Source organism: Mya arenaria, chromosome 1, assembly GCF_026914265.1.
Source record: "Mya arenaria isolate MELC-2E11 chromosome 1, ASM2691426v1".
NCBI classification, from domain to species: Eukaryota; Metazoa; Mollusca; class Bivalvia; order Myida; family Myidae; genus Mya; species Mya arenaria.
Window position 1 is genome coordinate 63206449 of NC_069122.1, and position 6241 is coordinate 63212689.

Sequence of the window (6241 nt, forward strand, 5' to 3'; positions counted from 1 at the left end):
TTACCTATAACATTTATTAAAACAACATCTTCTGACATAACTTTTTGTTTAAAGGCACATTCAAAAGATCAGTTAAAGGCTAATTGATTAATTATTTGGTTTGCCTTGTGTGTATATACACCACTGTCAAGCCAATGGGACATGTGCTATCCTGCAAGGACTGCTAGCAGAGCCGGGCAAGGCCTACCAAGCATCTGTAGACCGCATGACCATTTTGAAACATCAAAGCTTTACAATCAGAGAGAGTTCAGAGACAGATATATTGACTATTTCCAGAACAAGGTACACATGAAAAATTATTTCCATGTACAACTCTGTGAACAAATTATTTTGACTGTTACTGTTTTTATTGAAAAATTAAATGTAAAATAAGGTTTAATATACCGAATCTTGTTCTAATTCAAAATTTCTTTTTTTTAATTAATCAAGATCTCTCACTTTAATGTTCAGTTGTAAATATTGTTGTGCATTTGCAGATCAACAGCCCTTTCCTGAAGAACATTGTGGTGAACCTAGAGGATCGATTCCCAGACCTGCCACTCCTCCAGAAGTTGGAGGTGACTTGAACACCCGGAAATTCCCTGGGGAGGAGCCAACCTGCCATGGGAAAGATGGCATTTAACATTGTAATGAGTATATCAGATTAAAAAATAATCGTGCATGCTGAGAAAGCAGTTACAAGTTACCTTCAGGTACTAAACTGCCTGTTTTTACAGTCATGTGAATTATATTTTTTTCAGGACCTGGCTGAGCACTTCCACCTTCCAGTAGACAAGACCCTAAGTGAGTGGAGGCAGGTGTGGAGCACTCTGAGTGACAGCTGACTTGCAGCAGAACAGGCCATGGAGTGGGTGGACAACATTTTCATAACAGAGGGATGAGAAGTTGACCTTGAGAGAGGACTAGAACTTCAAGAACTGTATGAAAAACACTGCCTGGCTAATTGCATGGTTATAATACAGCAATACTTAGAGCTTTGTCTTGCCGATTCATGGATAAGCCAATGTATTGTTTCATCTTCATTTCTAACCCTTGATATGTCAGCATGTACAGTAAAACTGCGATTGCTCGAGGTCGCCAAGGACCGAGCCAAAACCTCGAGGGAACCGATGTTTCGAACGACCCAATTTTCAATTTTTCCAGTTTGATCTGAAATATCTTTCGGTGTATTTTAAGTTTGAAGTCGTCAAACAGACTGTTTACTAAGACACCGATTATGTGTTGCGTTGTGGAAATTGCTAATATGTTCAAAGGTTGACGTAAACTAAATGTAAAACGCAAAAGAAAAAACAATAAATGAATAAATAGAAATGTTTATTTTAACAAAAAGGCACATTTTCGTAACAAGCAACATCGGTTTCGCGAAACTGTTCAATTGTAATGTGACGTGACAGCGTACAGAGCGTCTGAAGATCACGGTCAGCATCGGCAGTGAATTCAAAGAACCTTCTGACCACATATAAAGCGTTAACTTCTCGTCATTAACTTCTCCTAATTATCATCTCAAATGCCCATATCAGCTAATATCTGTCATGCGTTAACAGTGAAAAACGGTTTTTCACACCTTGTCAAATTGCCTTTCAACTGTCATTGCAATTTTTACAACTTGCGAAAATGTTAACACCTAGCAATTGTTTATTTATTTTGGAACACGCGTTTGGGAAAAAGTGTGAAATTATGTCCTCGAGGGAGCCATAAGGTTTTGTGCACAATTTAGGTTTCGATGCAGCGTGGGTATATTTTATATGAAAATAGAAGAAAAAAATTTCGGGACCAAGCTCCGACCTCGAGGGAAAGCCAGTTCTCGAACGACCGCTTGTTTGAGGGAACGCAGTTTCACTGTATTGACTAAGTCATGTTTCATATGGTAACACATGGTTTTATCTTTTTCATGCACATTTAGTGGTGATACATTTATTTGATATTTTCACCATGGATTAAGAGAAGATAATTCCAGAGCTAATGTTGTATTGAAAGCAGTCTGGACCATACTTATGTTATTTAATCATTGCTTCAAATGAACTTCAGTTTGACTGTAAGTTTTCAAATATTTGTCTTCAGGCCCCGCCAGGAGAGTATGGCAGGCCAAAGTTGATTGAAAAGATTATGTCCAGACTTATGGGTGTAAGTGGTTATGGCTTCTCAAAGAGGACATTAGTACTGGTTTCTTCTCTAGAAACAGACTCTTGAGTGGTTCATACATGTATGACCTCAAGAGTGCACAATCAATCAACTAGTGAAACCTTACATGCTTTAAATTACTCTGTAGCTTCTTCCATGACAATACACAAGTTTTCATTTGGACATTTCATATTTATAAGGATAGAAATACACACTTATTAGTCACAATCTAAGATGATGAATATATTTGGACAAGGTTTACAAGAGTTGCCATCAGACTTTTATGGTGATTACCGTATGATGAAGTTGATAGTGTCCAACATTGTAGACTAAACAACAACAATTATAATGTTGGTTCCAGCAGTAGCAGCATTAGTGACAATATGGACTGAATCTTCCCAGGGATGAGAGGCCAGGACTGAAATGGGCTGCAGGGGCCAGAAGTAACAATATAGCCAACATTGTTTGAGGTCTTGTTGCTACAAAGGTAGGGATGCAAATATTAGTTGTCATAGCCTTGGTTTTGTTGTTGATCCTGGGCCATAACTAAAACTGTTCAAGATATTCATACAGAACTTGGTACACATGTTGCCAGGGACAATACACACAAAATGTAACCGGCTTTAATAATTGTTGTTATATTTCCCTTATTCAACTAATAAAATGCAGATAAGCTATTGTCTTTGCTCCATTTTGCATTTCTTGGGCTTTGATATACCGGTAGGTTTTTATAAGGTAAATCAAAATGTGAGATTATAAATTGTTTTTGTGGCTGACATGCAATATCAATAGCTTTATATTTTCAGTGTGGTGATGGAAACCTAATTCCCAGCTTTTGCGTTAACTTCTCTTGAAACTATCATTTTAGTGTAATTGTGCCATCTTGGTTTCAGCAAGTTTTAATGATTTTACAGATCTGGATTATGATTTCAACCTGTCCCAAATACATTTAGGGTAAAACACTCACTTTTGCACAGGACCCATTATTAAGTCCCAGAATTCCCATAAAAAATGCTTATGTTTCATCTATGGTATTAGACTTTTGACATTTTTTTCGAAGTCAATTTCTGGCTGAAATTGCATTAATGTGTTACCTTCTTTAAATAAAGTTATTATTATTATTATTATTATTTATAGAAGGTAGCATGAATTTGGTTTAATTAAAGCTGCACTCTCACAGATTTACTGTTTTTACAACTTTTTATTTTTTGTCTTAGAAAGAGCAATTTTTTGCATAAATGTCTTCAAATCAATGATAAAAGATTGCTGACAAAAGATCAGATCCCAGATTTTCATATTTCTGTTAGAAAGTTAATGTTTTATGGCCTAAACCGTTACTAACGGTTAAGGAAAACTGCATTAAACATCAATTTTTTAACTTTAATACAAAAACCTGCGATCTAATTTTTGTTAGCAGTCTTATATAAATGGTTTCCATGCATTTTTGCAAAAAATGGCTCAAGAATAAAAAAGTTGTCAAAACGTTCAATCTGTGAGAGTGCAGCTTTAAAGGTGATAGCAACATGGTGAAGAGTAGTAGTAGTACATATAGTTAATTAAAGTATGTGACGTAATACGTTAATTAACGTTATATTTAAGATATAATTAAGATTTAATTAAATGGATATGTGTCTACATACTGTATATTTAGTAATGCAGGGCATATTTGATTGTCATTTGAATATGGAAGTGGTTGACAGCCGACCTGGTACAAATGTACAAAATGGTCATGTTAGTTACAAAAACGTGTATTCCTTGGGTTGTAAAGCTGTCATTATTTATACCGTACAACAAAGTAGTACTTAAGAGAGATGATTTTCGATGTGAAGGGAGAAGGGCTATAGAAGGCAAGGAAAGCGGCCTTGGGTCCTTAATGGACGGCAGTTAGGATGAGGGATTACCTTAAATGTCATGCTGTATTTAGAACTTATTATTATTATCCCCCGCCTATGAAATAGGGAGGGGGATATTGAAATGGCGTTGTCCTTCCGTCCGTCCGTCCGTCCTTCCTTCCGTCCGTCCGTCCGTCACCTGCGTTTTCTCAGTAACTAGCCGGTAGAATTACTTGAAACTTAAAATAAATATGAACCACTATACTGGAATGATGCCCGTCCAAAAAAAAATTGATTGGTCAATTGTCCTTGGAGTTATTGCCCTTGATTTTTTGAAAAATGCACATTCACAGCCATTTCTCAGTCACTAGCTGGCAGAATTTCATGAAACTTAAAATAAATATGAATTACTATACTGGGATGATGCCTTTTCATTTTTTTTTTTGATTGGTCAATTGTACTTGGAGTTATTGCCCTTGATTTTTTGAAAAACTCTCATTTACAGCCATTTCTCAGTAACTTGTTGGTAGAAATTCTTGAAACTTGAAATAAATATGAACCAACATACTGCGATGATGCATGTTTATTTATATTTTGGATTGTGTAATTTCTATATGAGTTATTTGCCCTTTATTTATTAAAAGATCCATGTTTGCAGCCTTTTCTATGCAACTAGCTGGTAGAATTTCATGACACTTGGAATAAATAAGAACCAACATACTGTGATGATGCCTGTCTATTTTTCTTTTGGACTGGTCAATTTTCCTTAGAGTTATTGCCCTTGATTTATTAAAAAATCATTGTTTGCAGCCGTTTCTCAGTAACTAGCTGCTAGAATTTAATGAAACTTGAATGTTATATGAACCAACATCCTGCAATGAACTTCTTCGGTGAATTTCTACGGCTACATTTTTATCTCAACTATTGAGTACCATTTTGCAATGATTGATGTTTCCGAGTAAGCAGTTTCAGAAAACACAGTTTTATTTAATCATCCCTCCGATTTATTTCGTTAAAATTTTTTATCATAAAGTAGTCCCGGTCGATATTTTATAATTTGGCTCGGAAAGAGATAAACCAATGTGCTTATCTTATTCTTTCTGAGATTTTTTTTAACCTTCAAGCACAAAGGAGCCATCAAGCACAAACAAGCCATCGTTGGCGGGGGATATCTTTTCACTGAAAATGCTTGTTATACTTAGAAAGAACGTTTTAACAATAAAGAACTATCATTCGAACGGTTGTTGTTTATTAGCTTAAAGACTTCCAATAATTAAAGTGAACAGTAGCATTACGTGACAAGTAGAAGTGAAAGAAATTCCCATAATCAGTGTTACCAGTTAATGTTAAAAAGTAGCATTATTATATGCAATGATGCTGAGACAGCAGCATAAACAGTAACTTGATGCTCTTCTTATTCCATGATGTTTATGATCATAGTTAATGATAAATTCTGCTGTGTTCCATCTTGAACTTTTGAGATTTTGTAAGTCTTTTTCACCAAATGCAACCCAAAAAATTGACTAGGTTCAATCATATATATATATATATATATATATATAAAAATTAATTAAGTCCAATTGTTGTTCTACATAAAAAAAAAATGTGTTCATTTTTAGCTTGACTATCCGAAGAATATGAAGAGCTATACTACTCACCCTGGCATCGGTATGGTGCCGGCATTGGCGTTGGCGTCACACCTTGGTTAAGGTTTTGCATCCAAGCACACATAGGTTCATTTCTCAGCAACTACTTGAGGTATTGCATTGAGACTTTATACAATGGTATTCAACCACCCAACGTAATTAAAAATCAGTTTTTTAAAAATAGTCCAATTACTTCAGGGTATGGGGATCAGCGGGCCTTAAGACTTATGTATGAAGGTCTGCCAGGCAATTATAGATTACTTCAATATTTTGACAGAATTGTTTTCCCAGGATCTATATGTACACAATGTAACTTTATTTAAGTTTTGCTAATTTTAATTGATTTTTTTTTTCAGAAACTTGCACAAAGTAAAACGCTTCAACTGACACCTGAGCATTGGCATAATTATGATTTACCTATGAAGTTCAACCAGGTAATTCAACAATGTGACAATACACCAAGTACTGGAATGAAGCAGTAAAATATAAGGTTAATTGTCAATTGTATCCCTTTTTGTTTCAGAAGGGAAGCTTAGATCTGAATTATCAAGTTAGACTCTTCTGACGGATTTTTATAAGACATGGGCATCTGGCGTGTGGCTTATTTTGCAGACTGCTGGGTCAAATCTTAGGAATTCTTTC

At 35.3% G+C, this 6241-nt stretch overlaps 1 long non-coding RNA gene across 1 annotated transcript; it reads left to right on the top strand.

Annotated features, from left to right (window-relative positions):
• Positions 1-207: 207 nt before the first annotated feature.
• On the top strand, positions 208-909 carry LOC128220327 (uncharacterized). Its single transcript, XR_008258757.1, has 3 exons — positions 208-282; positions 477-626; positions 741-909. It is a non-coding gene; the product is annotated as an uncharacterized LOC128220327 (long non-coding RNA).
• The last annotated feature ends 5332 nt before the right edge of the window (positions 910-6241 follow it).